Source organism: Oryza glaberrima, chromosome 12 (genome assembly GCF_000147395.1).
Source record: "Oryza glaberrima chromosome 12, OglaRS2, whole genome shotgun sequence".
NCBI lineage: Eukaryota > Viridiplantae > Streptophyta > Magnoliopsida > Poales > Poaceae > Oryza > Oryza glaberrima.
Window position 1 is genome coordinate 14,594,182 of NC_068337.1, and position 19,542 is coordinate 14,613,723.

Sequence of the window (19,542 nt, forward strand, 5' to 3'; positions counted from 1 at the left end):
TTATTGTACGTAGTACTGATCGGCCATGCGGCACGGAAACCTGCCGTTTATTTTTAGTGGATTTAGAGCAAGAGGATGAGTGTTAATTATATGTGATCTCAAGCACTCTCTGGATGAGATTGTAGTTGCGGGGGCAGAACCATACTCCATCTATCCGATAGAAAACCATTATAGTACCGGATGTAACACATCCTAGTACTATAAATCTGGACATATATTTTTCTAGATTTATTGTACTAGAATATGTCATATCCGATCCTAGATTCGATTTTTATGGGACGGAGGGAGTACATATCTCTCTATGCAACTAATTAAGCTGCGGAAAGTGGGAAATTGTTGTGGCAAATGGCAATCAACACATTCTGATATACATCCATTCACACTGGGGATTGCCAAGCATTGCGCGGGTTGTTTCAAAAAAGAAAAAAAAGAAATTAAACAAAATGAAACAAGTTAGTAAGACGAATTGATGTGAGACCCAGTCTGGAGTTCGAGCCAATAGATAAAAATTAAGCACCATTAATATTATAAAGCCAAGTTATACATTATTGTAGCGTCACACCGTCCATCGTTAATGGAATGGAAAATATTTCAGCCTTAATTGACGTCCATCGGCTAGGATAGCTCAGATGAGCACAGATGCCAGCAAAAAATGGCGGCGCTAGCTTACAGCATCTGGAGTAGCAGCAGCGTGGCCAGAAGAACGTACTCCCTGCTGCTGCTGAAGAGGGGAGGAGGAGCCAGTACTCCTACAACACAAGCATTGGTGGCAGAGCTACCTGCTGCACTCTTGGGCTCGGCAGCAGGGAGAGGTGGCTCAATGACGTCCGATGAGTTGAGCACCGGCATTGGTGCCAGAGCTGGCAGCATGCCACCAGTACTGCACTCCGCATCGAGTAGCTGCGCCAGGTCGCCAATTGGCACTTGCTTCATGGATGTAGACGTACCATCTCCTTGGCGTGTACAAGTATTCACTGCCAGTAAATTAATTACGGTTTTTTTTGTAAAACTTTAGTTCCATAATATCTGGGATATATTATGTGACTACCTAAAAGAAATAAACATAAATATTTGTGGCAAACAATAGAATAAACGAGGACTAATACCTACTTTACTACTTCCTCCGTTCCATAATATAAGGGATTTTGACATTTTGCTTGTACTGTTTAACCATTTGTCTTATTCAAAAAATTTTATAATTATTGTTTATTTTATTTGTGACTTACTTTATTATCCACGGTAGTTTAAGCATAACTTTTCGTTTTTTATATTTGTATAAATTTTTTGAATAAGACGAATGATCAAACGTTGAAAGTAAAAAGTCAAAAATTCAAAAAGTCAAAATTTCTTAAATTATGGGATGGAGGTAGTAGCTAGCTAGCAGAGTAGTAGTAGTAAACTTACTTTTGTATCTTCTAACAGTCTTGGGGAAGTCAGTTATGAAGCCATCAACATGAACCAACTGAACATAGTTGTTGATCTCCACTGTTCCATCTGCGAAGAAATCCACCGGTGATGATACATACTCATTGCGGAATACCTCCACATACAGAGCTAACCCTGCAGACTGCACATCTTCCACAACCTTGCTTTTCCTAATAATAAAACCTTTGCTCTCGGCAAAAACAGATTCCCTGTCAACAATAACAGCATCTGCAAACTTCTTGATATCTGCTACGCAGGAATCAGAAACGTCCCCAACTTTTAACGGGAGCGAGTAGACAAGCTTGCATTGTGTTAACCTCTGCTTCAGTTTGACGAGAACAGCACTGTCTTTTGACTGAATCATAATCTCCTTGTTGTTCTTGGTAGTTGGGTCCATGTTGTCATAGCCAGCATTACTCAACGCAGTTGTTACAAGATCAACGACATCAAATCCTAATGATTTTGCCATAAATGCAGCATTCTGCACTTCACAAGGTTGATCGATCAATTTTCACTGTAGATTTTTGTAGAAAGGAGAAAACTAAGAAAAAATGGCTCCGTGTGTAAGATATTTTGCTTTTCATGGTGATCACCTTAATGAAAATAAGTGCTAAAATCTCCCCCATATACGGGTAACAGGGAAACTGTTGAAAATGTCTACTAAAAAAATTGCCAAAAAAAGGAATTATGATCACCTTCATGATGATCATGATGCCGGATAAATCCTTGTCCTTTGCATATGTCAAAAAGTCACTTTCCTTGATTTGCGTACCTTGGGGTTCCTTACAAAATCATGGTACGGGTGGGTTATTTTCGCTTCAGAAAAAAAACACATGAATTTTTCATGTTTGTATGCCATCTACGTTTTTTTAAAGATAATGAAAATGGATTACGTATCCCTCTTTTCGTGAAGAAACAATTTTCTAACACCGGAGAAAAACAATGTTAAAAACATTTCAATAAAATCTGAAAGAGTTGTAATAAAAAAATGATAAGGAAACTCACGTCTCAAAGTGCTAATTTCTTCCCAAGTGAGGTTAAACGTGAATATTCCCGGTTTAGTCTGAATTTCTGGAACGACAGAAGCAAGTGAGCTAAACTTCGAGTTCTGAACATCTGTACTATCATACAGGTTAATGGAACTCATGCATATAGGAATTCCATCTTTGGTCATTTCGATGGAACAGTCAATGACATCTGCACCATCTCCAACTGCCTTCTCATAAGCAAGATCCGTACTGTCCGGGTAATCTCCACTAGCACCATTATGTGAGATAATTAATATATTCCCTGATAAAAAACAGTGTGGTCGATAATTAAAACGAATTCAAACCTGTGGAATTCAAATATCACTGCAAGAACATATACTGCGGGGGGTTGCAGCTAAATGTGTCATACCATGATCTGTTTTCCTGCTTGTGTTCAAATTAGTGAAACAGCCTGTGCAAATATAGACTCAAATGCATTAATTCCCGATTCTTGTTTGTGTACAACAACAATAAACAACAGGAAACACGACAGTGATTGATGACTGGCGAAAATTAAGCAATCTCGTAGCTCACATGGTAGCATATATAAATGAAACAAAAAATGTAGAGTAAATTTCACAAAACTACACGTTTTGTTGTCCAAGTTATAGAAAGTCACACAGACGAGGCATCCTATTAATTTCGTGCGATGGCTGGTTATAGGATGCCACGTGCTTGTCCTAAGTGGAACAATTATATCATATCACGGGTGAATCCATTTATTGATAGTGTGGTTTTGTAAAACTATACTACCAAAATATATGTACTTAAGCGCCAACTGTTAAAGTATGTGTGACTTTCTACAACTTGGACAACAAAACGTGTAGTTTTGTGAAATTTACTCAAAAATGTATTACTATATGAGAGCTTTTACGGTGTTTGAGTGTAGAGAAGGCTATCAATTCTCCAATGCTCCTCCAAAAGAGTAGATAACACGGATTTTTAAAGTACGTTAAAGACATCATTTGCATTCGCCCACTATGCGAATGTGATTACTAATCAATCAAATTGATTGATCTTAGCAAAATTTAGATTCAACACAGCTTTCATGAATTGCCTGTTGAGTTAATTATTTGCTATGGTGAAACTGACAAAATAACGGTGATTAAAATTACATTAGTGTAACCAAAGCAACAAAAGTATGGACACATACCAATAGCCTCTGATGCAGTAAGTGGGTGATCCGTCAATACACCATCAACAGAGAAGCCACCATTGCTGACAAATGACAGATATTCCTCCAAAGGATCATAACCGTAGTTATAGGGAAAATTTCCATCGTTTGAAAAATCAGACGCATATATTTCTAAACCTGCATCGTGCGCATCTTTGACAATCTGTGTGGGAAGCTGAATATAGTTCTCACTCGTCACTGGCCAGATATAGCTTTTGGGAACCATTATACCAGAAGCAATTGTCTTAATAAATGCCAGGTCACTCAGCATAGAGTCATATGTTTTGTTTGTAGAAGGATCGGAAACAGCTTTATCAAGAAAGCGGAATACTAGCTTCACTTTATGATCAATGCCTCCTGATAGAGTTTCCAGGAAACCTAGTTCAGGTGATGAGATGTACTTCACAAAGCCAAGCTTCTGTACTGAAAGAATGTAATTTGTCATGTTCAAACCATGCTCTGTGTAGAAAACATCATGCTGCACAAATGAAAAGGAAGTTATCTTAATTCGGAAAGACGTACATGAAGCACGATGAATCAGTGTAACAACAGCTAGAATAATTTATACGTTTAGTCCGAAAGAACAGCTAGCAAACTCTACCTCAACATTCAACCAAAGAGATGATGGCTCGATCGAGGACATGAAGCCGGTGACAGAAAAGATGCGGAAGTTGCAGAAATCAAATTTGTCGGTACGAGAAGTGCCTGTGTTACTGCCCAACGGTAGATGTGAGTACTGAATTGCTGATTACAAAAGGATACTACTAAAGGATCATCCTAGAAAAAGAAATTAATGACCAAAACAGTTCGATACTATATCCAAAGAATACTAAAAAGTGTCCACGCAAATCGACTCCTTGTTGCAAGGATCGATGACATCCAGTTTTGGCCACATGAAAAAGCACATAAAGCTAACAAGAGGATATTTCATGATAACATTGACATGGCGGTACGTTGTGCAAACCATTTTCATTATCTACGAAAATTGAGATGGTGGAAGTATATATTCGTGCATGCATGTTATGACAATGCAGTAAGCAATCAGCTGAAAATGATTTGAACTCACAAAAAACATTTGTCAGCAAAGACATGTTATAGTCCACAGGGAACCATCCGGTTTTCGGCACTCCATTGATTCTGTATGTCTGCTTCCCCCCTGGATAAACTTGGCTGATAGTGGTGCCATTCTGCATAAGTAAATCTCGGAGGCAAAAGCCAACACCGTCTTTCGTCAGTTGCACATCGCACCACAAGCTTGTGTCAGTCGAGGTAGCAGACAAGGCAAAACCAAAGGCGAATTGGCTGGAATCAGGAAACAATCCTGAAAAGCCACCTCTAGCAATAACAAGAGGAGCATTACCTGCACAACCAACAAATGCTTGTAGGAAATCACAAGGTAATTAGCTTGTGATTAGCAGGTTGAAAAAAGGACATGAACAATAAGCTAGCAGCAGGTGCCGAAAAATTTTAATTTCAGGCATGCTACTGCAAGTATAGATCGTGCTCATGGCCTTTCAGACATGGGACATAATTAACAGCATTCCCATCAAGATTTCCTGGAAAACCAACTCGCTGCAATAAACCACCTAGTTCAGATATCAGCATTCAGGTCCTTAAAAGTCCTGACATGAACAGAGCCGGGAAATACTCCTATATAGATATCAACTACGAGGAGCTAGATCGAGCTTGCTATTGAGTGATTAAATTTTACCCGTCAAGGTTTTGAAGGTGGTTGACGCAAGCGGGAGCTCCGCAGCAACGGCGACAACTACGACGACTGAGAGTAGCAGGATCCAGCGGTAGGACAGCATTGTGGTGAGGGAACTGCTAATCCTGGAGAATTTTTTTTCATCCAAGGCTCGGAGAAAGCATGCACTTTGGCTGAGAAGTGGCGCAAGATGGCGTTTTTATAGGGATCACCCAGTGGCAGAACAACAATGACAACTCAAGCATCATGTTAATTAACAATTAAAAATCACCTTTGGTATAAAACAAGAGTTGTTGGTGAAAATTACACTATGATCAAGTGAGAGTGAGAAGTGGGGATTGAAGGATAAGGAGAGTTCTTCTCTGCATTTAATAACTACTATAAGAAATAGTGCTAACAATAATTACTTAGTATCCTTTTTTTTTTTTCTGTCTGAATGGATCGGGGAGAGCACCACTGGAAAGTCGACAACGCAGCTTCACAGGAGTAAATATACAACATGCATCCTATGATCTACAAACATGCAAGGCTTGTTCACTATGTTTGGTTATCATACTATATTGGAAGAGGCAAACAAGGGACCATATGTTGACCATTCACTCATAGATGGCTTCAGTTTAGGGTTTTAGGTTAGGTTGGGCACTCTCAACTCTGGATCTGCAGGAGGAAATTAAAAAAGAAAACCCACAATACTTATATGCATTTAAAAAATCAAAGAAAAGGAAAAAAAAAGAGCGAGTCAAGAGGAGTGGAGACTTCAAGGCAAGCAAGAGACTGATCAGTTTTTTGGTAGGTGGAATCCGAATCTGATCTGACCACTTCTTGCTTCGGTTTAGCCTTACCTAGCTAATTACTCCCTCATACCTATAAAAAACGAGTCTAGAACTAGATATAATATATTGTAGTACAATAAATTTGAACAGTTATAGTTTTATAGGAAATGAATCTAGAACTAGATATGATATATGGTTGTGCAACGAATCTGGAGATTTGTAAGACTAGGGTCCAATCCCATAGCTAGGTTCGTTTTTATTGGACGAATAGAGTACATATGCTATATATAGTTACCTAGAGGTCTGTCTCCTTAGTCCTCACCTAGTAGTAGGTCGGTTAGGTTCTGGTCAGCTCTACATGGCACCAGCGTAGAGCTGCGCTGCTGCCGCCGGGGACCAACGAAGGAATGCTCCGGCGAGGCAGGCGAGTGAACTTGCCAGTTTTGCAGCAGCGCTTGGCAGAAGACGGCGAAAGGATTTTTGGGCAGGCCCAAGAATGGACTGGAGTTGGAGGTTGGCAGAAATGGGCCCTATAAAATTCATGTGGAATAAGTTCACTTTGGGTCCCTCCATTTGTGCCCAGTCTGATTTTCGTCCCTTGGTCGCAAAACTGGGTACGACGGGTTCCCCAACTTACAAAACCACACAAAAGAGATCCCTTGGCAGTATTATGTCCGGTTTTGGATGGCGTGGCACATACGTGGCTCCCTTTGACTAGGTTCTCATCCCATGTGGCATTGACATCGCGCTTACCTGACAATTGGATCTCGGAAAATAATAAAAAACCATGGGACCCACATGTCAGCTACACAAAAATAATAATAGAAAAGGTGGGACCCATGTGGTCCCACATGTCAGCCTCCCTCTTCTCTCTATCCCCTTTCTCTCTCTCCCCTACATGGCAAGGAGAAGGGCGAGTGACGGCGCAGAGGGAGTGACGGGCGATGGGCGGAGCGACGACGGGCGACGTTCGGTGTGCGGAAGGACGAAGGGCAAAGGGGCGGCGGGCGGTGGGCGGAAGGACAGCGGGCGGCGGGCGGAGCAGAGGGGCCGCGGGTGGAAGTGGAGCGGTGGCGGGCGGTGGGTGGAGGGATGGCGCCACGGCGGTGGGAGGGCGGAAAAGGAGCAGCGGCTCGCCGCCTTGCCTCGCTCGCCCGTTCTCGACATCGATGCCGCATCTCCGCCCCTCCTCGTCCGCTAGGGCTCACTCGCAGGCACAGCTGGCGTCGACCCCGCTGCCCTCGCTGCCTTCCCCACTCGCGCCTTCTCCTCCTCCGTCGCCGCCGCTGGTGGTTGCTGCGTCGCCCCGACGAACACGCGCGGCCATCCTTCCTCACAGGCCGACAAGCACGCGTCCTCCGCTTCCTTCCTCCCTATCGAGGTCCGCCACCAGCGTCATGCCCTTCAGCGACTCCACAAACGGCAGGTGCTTCGGTGGTAGCGGCACCTCCACGAACTGCTCCTCCAACATTAGCGTCGGGAAGCCAGCACCGCGGTGGATGGCATGAGAGAGGACGGATGCCGAGGAGGCGTTGGAGACATCGACGCGGAGCTCGTGGGACTCGCCGCTGGCGCGGCCCTCCGCCCTCCTCCCGCGTGCCTCCACTTCCTTCCTCGCTGTCCGTTGTCGCTCCGCCCACCGCCCGGCGCCACTCCACTTCGACCTGCCGCCCCTCTGCTCCGCTCTCCGCCCGCACGTTGCTCCACCCACCGCCCGCTGCCGCTCGCCCTTCTCCTTGCCGTGTAGGGGAGAGAGAGAAATGGGGGATAATGAGAAGAGGGAGGCTGACATGTGGGACCACAAGGGTCCCACCTTTTTTTATTATTTTTGTGTAGCATGTGGGTCCCACTGTTTTTTTTTATTTTCCCGGGATTCAATTGCCACGTGGGACGAAGACCTAGTCAAAGGGAGCCACGTAGGCGCCACGTCATCCAAACCCAGGCACAATACTGTCGAGGGACCTCTTTTGTATGGTTTTGTAAGTTGGGAGACTCGTCGTACCCGGTTTTGCGACCAAGGGACGAAAATCGGATTAGGCGACAAATAGAGGGACCCAATGTGAACATATTCCAATTCATGTTGGTGCATGCCTGTATAGGAATAAGTCTATTTTGCTTCTCTTATCTCTTACTGTTGATTAAATCGCATCCCTCACAAAACCAGGTATAATATCTCCTCCATCTTAGAAAACCGATGTAAATCGACTCCTTCAGCGGTTTGCGAAGTGGGTTTTACGACGTGACAGGGTGGCCGGGATTTGACTCGCTGATTCAGTGGTGGGACCCACATATCATTGAGTCCTCGGTCATCTTCTTCCTCACCCTTTCTCTCTCTCTCCTCTCCTCCCTTTCTCACTCCTGTTTCATCTGCTCCGACAATATCGGTGGCCATCGTTTGTCCTAGCGCGGCCACAACTGCTCTTCATCGTCGCGACACCGCGTACACGCCGCCGTCCGTTCGTGGTCCTCCTGTGGCCACATCCGCTTGTTGTCGCTGTCCCGCTGAGTCTGGCCGACTCTAGATAAGAGCTCATGGGACAACATGTTGGTCCTCTTCCTGAATTAATGAAATCGATGGCATCCCCTCCAATTAGCAACTTAATTACTAGCAAGGAAAGAAGAAATACATCATGCATTTTCCAGAAAAATAGAGATAAGAGTCACATGCGAAGGGCCGATGTGTTAGGAAGGGCCCCTTTGAATTTTTCTTTTACAAGAACAATTGTAGGGAAAAACTTGCAAGATTGGCTTGACATTGTTTCAAAGGTGGTGAGTGACAATTTGAATGATAAGCGAGACCAATTCTTTTGCAAGAGCAATAAAAAATTATTTTATGTTAACTCCATGTATAAAGCTCTTATGTTTAATGTTGTAATACACTACTACAAAAAGGTAAATAGGTGTCGCCACTATAGGTGCCGGCACACCAAAAACCGGCACCAATAATGCCTTCCCCGCCCATGCACCCACCTCCACACGCCACATATTAAAAAACGGCACCTTTAATCTTCTACCTACCACACTGCTGTTGGTGGGCCCTGCACATAGGTGCCGGTTTTAAGACAAAGGTGCCGGTTTTTTAAAAACCGACACCTATAATAAATTAAAGGTGCAGGTTTTGGGTAAAAAAACCGACACCTTTACAGATCGAGCCGAGCCGGCTAAGCCGACCGGCGGGCCCCACAACCATCGGATAAGGTCGTCTCGCTCAGCCTCTCCTCTCTCGTTTCGCTCTCTTCTCTCTCTTTCTCTCTCTCCCTTCTCTCCCGCCTCGCTCTCTTCTCTCTCTCTCTCTCCCTCCTCTCCCGCGCGCTGCCGCAGAGGCGGAGGCAGCGACTTGGCAGCCAGAGGGGAGCCCTCCCCTCCGTCAGATCCGGCGGGAGGGGAGGCGGCGGCGGCTGGAGGGGGAGGCGGCGGCAGGAGGTAGCGGCAGCAGCAGGCGGCGCCGGGAGGAGAGGCGACAGCGGCGGGCGGCGCCCTCCCCTCTGCTAGATCTGGCGGGAGAGGAGGTGGTGTTGCCGCATCGGCGGCCCCATGGCGGAAGAGTCGGCGGCGGCGGTCCGACGGCCCGGTGGCTGCGCCCTCCCCTCCGCCAGATCTGGCGGGAGGGGAGGTGGTGGCGGCGGCTCGGCGGCGGGAGGTGGCGACGGTGGCTTCATCGGCAGCGGTGGTGGCGGTGCCTCGTCCTCTCCATCTGGCTCCTCCTCCTTCTCCTCTCCAATTTATTCTTGATGAATGTGTTTGATTCTTGATGAATGTGTGTTCTTGATGAATGTGATGTTGATGTGTTTGATTGATGAATTTGAGGAAATTTTGGGATTTGGGTGTAGATGGGATCGGCTTGACGGCTCAATGCATCGGCTCGATGCATTGAGCCGATTTTTTTTGGCTCATGGGCACCTCAAAGGTGCCGGTTCCAAAACCGGCAAACAGTGCCGGTTGGGTTAACAGTGCCGCCTCCTGGGTGCCGGTTGGGAAAACCGGCACCGAAGGGGGGTTCCCAACCGGCACCGTTTAGAGATTCTGTAGTAGTGATACCTAGGAAGTCTTTAATTTGAAAGCTAAGGATTCCTTTAAAAATTAAAATTTTCCTTTGGTATATTGAAAAGGGCTGATTCTAACAAAAGATAATCTTGCTAAAAGAAGATGGAAGGGTAGCTTGCTTTGTAGGTTTTGTAACTCTAATGAGTCAATTCAACATCTCTTATGTGATTGCGTAATGGCTAGATATATTTGGAGTGTGATATGTCTTACTTTTAGAATCAAGCAACCCCGTAATAGTTCACACTTGTTTGGAAATTGGTTAAGAGGTTTTGAACCTAAACTTAAAAAACAAACTTGGGTGGACATAGTAGTGATTTGTTGGGCTTTGTAGCTCAGTAGGAATGACTTAGGGTGAGTTTGAGGAGAAGGAGATTGGGAAGATTGGGAAGATACGTAAAACGAGGTGAGCCATTAGGGCATGATGAATTGAGTATTAACTATTTTAAATTTTAAAAATAGATTAATATGATTTTTTAAAGCAACTTTCCTATAGAAATTTTTTTACAAAAAACACACCGTTTGGTAGTTTGGGAAGCGTGCGCGCGGAAAACGAAGTGCTTTCTCACCTCATCTCACACGAACGAATGTAGCCTTAGGCTTTAATGGATACAACCACGTACATGTTAGTCGTGGTGGTTTCGTGATCCCATCGATCGAGCGATGGATTAAACCAGCACTTGAACTCCGTACATTGATTGATCAGGATCATCCCACATGTATGATCACTATCATAAGGGCATGTACAATGGTTGTCAATAATGGTTTCTTAGTGTTACTAATTAGGAATACTTGTTGACATGGAAGAAAGAGAAAGAGGATGTTATGTATCACTGTAATATGGAAATATAGTTGCATGAGGATAAAAAAATGAAAAGAATATTAACAAAATGAATATTTTTTTGAGTTAATGATTAGAGCCTGTCTCAACTATTGTAAAGACACGTCTCTAAATAATTTTGTATTGTTTAAGAGATCATACTCGTCTCTACAACTGAACATGCCGAGGTTGTCTTCCTTTCTAAATATATCAATCTACTGCAAGCAAATAATACTAACCCTCAAGGACAATCGAACTCTTATTGTCATGGTTGTAGCCTTGTAGAAACTGTTCCACCACTGGTCGGGTGTTCGATCACAGTCGAGACGCACCGGAGTCAATAGCATGGATGACGAGCAGCTGAGCAGCTCTGTCCGGACGGCAGCGGTCACCGGAGCGTGCTCCCGTTGTATCCGAGCGGACTGCATGCCGCCCCGAACGCAGGGAGGATGGGTGACAGCGGAGGCCGGAGAGGCGGAAAAGCCTCGAATTTTCGTAGCATAGAAGCACTTCCCTGTCCCTAGTTGTGAGTAATCTTTTTTGGGCTCAACTGGAATGATAAAATTTTTGAATTTTACCCATGCCATGCTACATTACAGTACAAGCTGTAGGCTAGTGCTTCTGTCAGAAATGCCCAACATTTTAGCTCTTTCTGCCTCAACAAGGAAGAACTTATTGATTGTTTTGTGAAAACAATCCTCAAAAAGAAGATATTTCTCACCATTTTCTATTTAAATATTATTAAATAATAAGAATATCTCTCATATTTTAAAAAAACACTTTGACCGAGTAACATATAAATTCTAAATTCTCCTATTGTCAACATTATTTATTATGCTTTACAAGTTAAGTGAACTGCGTATGTACCAATAAAATAAACATAATATATCACTAATACATTAAAATATTCATTACTTAGGCTTCATGTCTCACTTATTTCTAAAATCACATATAATTAAATATTGTAAAAATACTACCACTTCTCTCCATTAATGGGATAGCACCATTAAAGTTAAACATAAATGTTACTCTCATGGGTGAAACTGATCATAGACACCAAGACTTTCTTTCTCTGTTGCCTTGAAACATGAATCTCACATCTATGTAGCCATGCTCCTCAAAACCAGCTTCGAGCATTTTAATGCCTAATTCATTATCACATGCTCATGGAGTATTTCACCGGTAAGGAGGAAGTTGATCACTACTTCATCCGTTTCACAATGTAAGTCATTCTAACATTTCCCACATTCATATGTATGTCTAGATTCATTAACATCAATATGAATATGGGAAATGTTAAAATGACTTACATTGTGAAACGGGGGGAGTATTAGCGATGGTGGCCTTCAATGGGACCGCCTTAACTTAGCCAGAAGTTCCATGCTAAACTTACAGTAATCGTAGTATATATACTCTATTGTCCATGTTCAGTGCACTTAAGGGATGAACAAAGAGAATGGAGGTGACCAAAGTTGTTTTTTTTAAATGCTTTGAGTAAATTTGTGGTATAATGTGGACACAATTTATTTATAGTGTTCATCATTACTACTCAAAATTTTATGTTGTAGAGAGAATACTCTCCTTTAAAAATGAGCAAGGCTAATCATTTGTAGATATTTTAAAAAATACTATCTCTAAAGAGATACATAACACCACGATAATATCCAGAGCACCATATTATCGTTTATATTTTGATAAATATCTATAGTTTAGCACCTAATTTATTTTGAACACCTATTGTTTATAATCATATGAGACACTTTTACTAATTTAAAGAATGTTTATTTTTCCAAACTTATTTACATCAACTAGTATATTGGAGTACACTTATAGTCATGTCAACGGAGTTTATGACATATACACATCAATTATGTCTGACATATTGAAATTCCTTAAGTATAAGAAAATATATCATGAGTATTTCATTGTGTATGTTACTTCATTGTTCAATTGTGTCAAAACTATTTGGCAAAGAAAAAAATATATGATCATGAATCTCATGATGGATTAAGGGGTTGGATTATAGAAAGATCATTGGTTGGAAATATTTTTGATATTTTTTTCATATCTATGTGCTATGCTGCTCAGTTCTCAAATATCAATCAAATAGTTATGAAAATATATAAAAAAACTTTGAGAATCTTAAAGTCAAATAAATTATAATTTATTCAGATATACTTGAAAAACAAAATTAAGTTGTGTAGTTTTCATTTTTAATATATAGATTTAAATTAGTGTTGTATATTTGTTAAATGATGTTCACACCCTAAAATATGATATGATTTTTTCAAAAATTATCATACAACTGTATTATATATTTATCTCATGTATTGTGATGTATTTAGGACCAAAATATAACTTCTTTAATTTAACTAAAGTAATATAACATGATCACAAATTGGATATATAATTTAAAAATAATTTAGAAGATGGTTTAAAGATCATTGATGTGATATTTTGTATTTTTATTATATATCTTAATTTAACTATATATATATATATATTTGTGAAGTAATATATTTTATAAAATCATATTTTAAAGACCGTCCGATTTTTATGGATATATGTTTTTTGGCTGTCTTTTTTATCTACGTTCGTATGGTTCTTTCTTCCCTTCCAGTGAACAGTTGGTGATCTTTATTGTTCTATTTTCAATGGTGCGTACATATGTACGGGAGAACAGTAGAGCATTTATATGGTATAATAAGAGGAAGTTATTAGTTTTTAATAATATAGATCTAATCTAATGGTGTGAAATAACGGGTCCACCAATTTAAGTGAAAATCGACGGTGACATTAAATAGTGCCATGTGGTGGCTTAGGAGGGCGATGTGGTGACTTAAGAGCGTTCTTAATAAGTTTAATGGACTTTTAGTATATAATAGATAGGATATATATCTTCCCCACAATGTCATAGGTAGTGGACCGAGGGGTCAAAGCTCTACGGATAAGGATAGAGTCGGTTGGATAAGATTAGACTGGGTCCTCCCTCCATCTATATAAGAATGTGTTGCATCGTCATTCTAATTAAGCAATGAATTGAATCAAAATTAGTCTTGTCCAGCCTAAGTCTCCCTCTCATCCCTAGCAGTCGTCGCCGCCCGGCTATCCTCCCGGTGGTGTTTACCCGCTATAGACCCTAACCCATTACAACTTGGTATTGAAGTTATGGTTGTTGATGACATTATATATCGAAGATCCTAGAGACTACTGCATCTGGCTCCTCAAACGAATGCAGGCCGACCTGGCAATTCTAGAAGCCTCAAGAGAGGTAGAGCATGCACCGAACGGGAAGGAAGAGAAGCGCACTGAGCAAAAGGGGGTTGTTGGCATGGCTATATATGTTTTCCCTGGCCGTAACACCGTCGTCTTTTCCCTCTCTGCCGGAGATCATCCACTCAAGGGAAGCGGTGGTGGTGGCGCATCCAGCGCAGCTGTCACCATGGGAGGCCATCACGCAGCACCGTCGACCATCATCCTTGCGACCACCTCAGCATATTTATTCAAGAGGGTGAGCTTCCCGCGGCAGCCGAAGGAAGCAGTACCTGTTTTCCCTCTGGAGGGATATTCCGCTTTGGACAGGGCCACTTCTAAGCGACCCTCAACCTCGCTGCTGGCCCTGGCAACGGCGGCGGCGCTATTGCGGGGGTTCCTAGTGCGCGCTCACGCGCCAACTCAATAAGTAGCGCGCACGCGGCACGCCGACGTCCGCGTTGTCCTAGCTGGTAATTACGGTAATTAGCGGTAATTATAGTAATTAGCATTTTAAAAATATATAAATAATTTATTTAGTTAGTAGTTTTAAAATACAGTTGAAAGTTTTAAATTTTAGTTGAAAGCTTTCAAATTTTGAGTTGAAAGTTTTTAAATTTAAAGTTGAACATTTTTTTAATTTGGAGTTGAAAGTTTTCAAATTTGTGATGAAAGTTTTGAAATTTTGAGTTGAAAATTTTTGAAATTCAAGTTGAAAAGTTTCAAAAGTTTGAGTTGAAAGTTTTAAATTTTGACTAGAAAGTTTTCAAAATTTAAGTTGAAATTTTTTGAAATCCGATGGTCCAGAATCATCCGATCCAATGCCTCATAATCGTCGCGGACCCTCTCCCCTCCGCACGCGCTCCTCACGCGCATCCTCCTCTCCCCTTTCCTCACGTGCATCCCCCCAATCACGCACCCCGTGTCCCAGGCATCTGCCGTCGCCTATTGCCATCGCGTCGCACGCCTCGCTCCATCGCTTCTCCCTCCTCCGCCCACGCCCCCGTCAATCTCCTCGCGCTTCACCACCCCCATCTTCTCCTGCCTTGCTGGTATCCTCCGTTACAAGAGGGCTTAGGGCGACCCGGCGGCGCATGGGCCTCCTCCGGGGGCGCCCCCGATCTCCGCCGCCTTTTCTCCCGCCTCGCAGGTATCCACCAACACAAGAGGGCTGAGGGTGAGCACGACGGCGCATGGTGTGCTGAGGGTGAGTGCAGCTGACGATGGCACACGACAAACCCATCCGGCTGTACGGTGTCTTCCCCCAAACCCTAAATTTTCCCCATCTCTTTCTACAATCCATCTAGGAATTTTCAGATTGGGGATTTTGTCTTTGCCTGTCATGTCTGTACAAATGAGAACACTAGGACAAACAACATGTTGTATACATGCTGGGATGCCTGAATATATGGTTCCTTATGATGGAATCAGAAAATGATAAGTTCTTCAGTAATTTCAAATGCGAAAGCTGTTTTAGAATTTGATAATGTTGGCTCATGATGACAACAACTCTGTACATGGACATTCTGCAGGTAGATAATTTTTTCTTGATGGAAGCATGTTAAGACTTGTTACATGTGAAACTTTTGCTCATGCCACCATTTGTTGCATAATAGGTTGGCTCCATTGCTATCAATAATGGAATAATCCTTCTCAACCACATCTCACTGATTCTTCGGCTCCACTTTAGGGGGAAACTTAATATGCTGATCTCCTTTATTTATTAAATCAGGCAATTTTTTATGCTGCTGTACATATCTATCTATCTATCTATCTATCTATCTATCTATACCTATACTAATTGGGCACTTTCTCGGAGCTTCCACGTTAATCAGATTAATCTGGCCATTGATTAACTAGATCGTAAAATCATGACCATAGATTAAATATTATAACCATGGACTTTTAATTAAAGGCCCAACGAGAGAAACATGTATCTGGGCCACCATTTAATCTATATCGGCTTCCTTCAAAGTCTACAAACTGTGTCCATGTCAATCTCAGCCACCGGACTCGACTCCACACACGACAAGATGACGATACGACAGGCTATACGTCGATCTCCTTCACACCCTGCCGCCGATGAGCTCCATCGACCGATCTCCAGTTCACTATTTTATCGATGCAGATGCTATTCAGATTGATCTTTGCAGCTATGATTGCTATTTTAAATACTCAAGCAAGCAAGATCTAATTCAATCTATTTAGGGTTTCAGTAAGTATTTTTTACATGCTTCTCATCTATTCTAAACTATGTATAAATTTCAGATTTTAAGGTATCGCAATTTGATAGCCATAAATTTGGATGGAGTTTATCAGGTATATTCAATTACTTCTATGTTAAATTCTCCCACATCCTTCATAAGCAACCAATAGGCTTTACTGCGTATCTTTTTCTTGACATGAATAATTTACTGTGTATTTAATTATTTATTTGGTTCCACGCGTAAAACAGCTACATAATATTTTGACAAGTTTGTCTAGGTCAGGTATGCATACAAACAAGGGAACCTAGCTGCTGCCCCTATCTATTTATGAATAAGAAACAACCAAGCACTTACTTTAATGTTTCTCTTTTTATATTTACATATGTTAATTTGCATTATCTATGTCAGGTGTAATTAGCAATTGTCGATGATGTGGGCTATTCTTTTAACCAAGATGACAAGATAAGTTAAACATACATCACTAACAAATCTGCTCCATATATGCTTCATCCAAATACATTGTTTCAGTGAATGTATGATTTCATCAAAAATTCAATTTAGCATACTAATAAGGAGTTAGAATGCATGATTTCTAACTAGGAGTGGAGTAGTTATGCCTTTTGTCAGTTTTAAGGACTATTTGGTCTGAATTATGTCTACTGTAATGATGTGGGCCACTTTTACAACACACCGATGATGTAAAACTGCCACTAAAATTCATGCATCTAGCGTATTATACCAAATTAGGAGACCAACACAAGGACAAACAGGTACCAGTTAATTCCTAAATTCATAAATATTAAATTATAGAAATAACTGATACTTCTGATCAAGTGTAGCGATATATATTAGTTACTTTCAAATTTTGATACTTTTAAATCATGAAAGAACTACTATTGATTCGAAAATTTGGAACAATTTTTAAATCATGATAAAACAAAAAATAAGATTTCAAACCGAGTATAATATTTTTAGTTACGAATTTTAAAATCAAATTATGAAGATGTTATAATTGAGACTCCACACAAAATACAACTTGATATTTAATAATTATGAATATAGGAATCATTAAATCATGAAAAAGCTTAACTCCAAACTAATTTTATTTCTGTACTTATTAATTGAAAATTGCTAAATTATTTTATAGCAAATGCTAACAAGAGCAACACAACGAGTATAAATCTATATTTCTAATATTGAAATTTTAAATTATGTAATTTTGAAAAAAATAAAGTTAGAATGGATTATATATGTAATTACTAATTAAGATTTTGGCAACTGTCAGCTTCATTCAAAGTAACATATTTTATCATTATCCATTGAAAGTAATAATATTTTAATTATTAATCACAGTAACCCGTGCAACGCACGGGTTGACGGCTAGTTGCTACTAATTGATCCTAATGACAGTAGATAGAAAGGGATGTGTAAATTTTGGCCCCTTTTTTGACATCTTTTTTTTTCTTTGGTAGTATCTAGGCTCCAGCATGAAAGCAACCAGATGTAGTGGTGTTCCTTTTCTTTTGGACTGCTAGAAGTTCATGTTGTTATTTTAATACTTCAATATTGTGCTGAGCTATTTTTTTGTTTAATTGGAAATTTGGATCAGAAACATCTTACACATAGGTACTTCTATATCATTTACATTTGAGATAATTATGGGATTAGAAATATGGAATATGACATGTTATATTTCTTCTAATAAATATCTTCCATAAATGGCTAGATTAAGACGGCATTTTGCATTCAATTTTGTGATAGCAAAATATAAGTTATATGTAGGTATGGAACTATATATTTTCAGACAACTCAGAATCCTCTGCACTTTCCGTTCTTGTTTTGCTCTCTTTTTTTTTTTAGAAGGGTACAACTCAGGACGCACACTCACACCACAACACACGCACACACACGCGTGCGCGTCCTTAACACACACTAGGAATGAGATTGGAGACCATTATGCTCTTGCAGCAATGATTGGTGCCGACACAGGGAGCGGGACAGGCATGTCGAGGCCACGGTTGCGAACTTTGGCAGTTTGATTATTGGTACGTGGTAGCTCATACTGTGCTTGTCTAAATATGCTAAATTTGCCTTGCAAGCTTGTTCAATTAATTCTAACCGCTATGCTTTCATTTCTGCGAATGAAATTTAACATGTTATCTGCCATCCTATGGACCCTGATGACTCGGTGTTGTATTATATTCTAGAGTAACACATTTTGTTAGCTTTAGCTATAGTATTTTACTAGCCCAAAAGTCAAAACCGATTGATTTTCCAAAACTGAATCATTCTTAGCTTTCTTTTATTGCTGGATTGGATCCAACATTCAGTTGGTCATGTTAGTGGTTTAGTTCCAAGTTTAATTAATCACTAGAAATTTATCTACCATTCAATTTGGATATTTTAGTGGTCGAATTGATGAAATTGAAGGTGCTGTTGGCATCAATACCACTCTTTACAATCACTATCAAATTCCATAAATCCGTTTCAGCTTATTTATCCTCTTCTTGCTATTCCCCTTATTTCAGAGACCAGTTTGATCAAATGTTTGATTGTGCCAGGATTGGTCAGAGCAGAGAGAGAAGGCAGGAGGAGAGGGTAAAGAAAGCAGTAACAGTAGGTACATCCGTATATGCGTGTGCTTTTGAGGAGATGAGGGTTGAAGTGGAAGGTCCAAGAGGTAGAGGCAGCCACTGGAATAATGTACAAGCAATTTCAGAATGTCAGGTTCTGCTGGTTGTTTTCTTATTTTCTTGTGGCCTTTTAACTTTACTGTTTAAAGCTACTTAAAAGACATTATTCTTGATTCTTTTGTGCTACATGGTGATGCACTCCCGGGGGCCTTCAACCACCATGAAACAACCCTTGCTGGTGATTGGTGCGTGAGAAGACTGGCATTCTCTTGATTAGTTATAAACTGTGCATGTGTTTGTTCTCCATGGCGATGCAGCATGTTGTCAAAATTATATTGTTATGTAACATAGAAGAGTGATATTCCCATGATTATTTCCTGGTTCAATTCAGGTGTTCAAGGACATGACTTTCCTGTTGAGCATAGCTAGCTACAGGCCCAACCTTTTGAGAAGTTCATTGGTACAACCAAAATGACTCTTT

At 41.1% G+C, this 19,542-nt stretch overlaps 1 pseudogene; it reads right to left on the reverse strand.

Annotated features, from left to right (window-relative positions):
- Window positions 1-490: 490 nt before the first annotated feature.
- On the reverse strand, window positions 491-5,604 carry LOC127756799 (glycerophosphodiester phosphodiesterase GDPDL4-like; annotated as a pseudogene).
- Window positions 5,605-19,542: the final 13,938 nt, after the last annotated feature.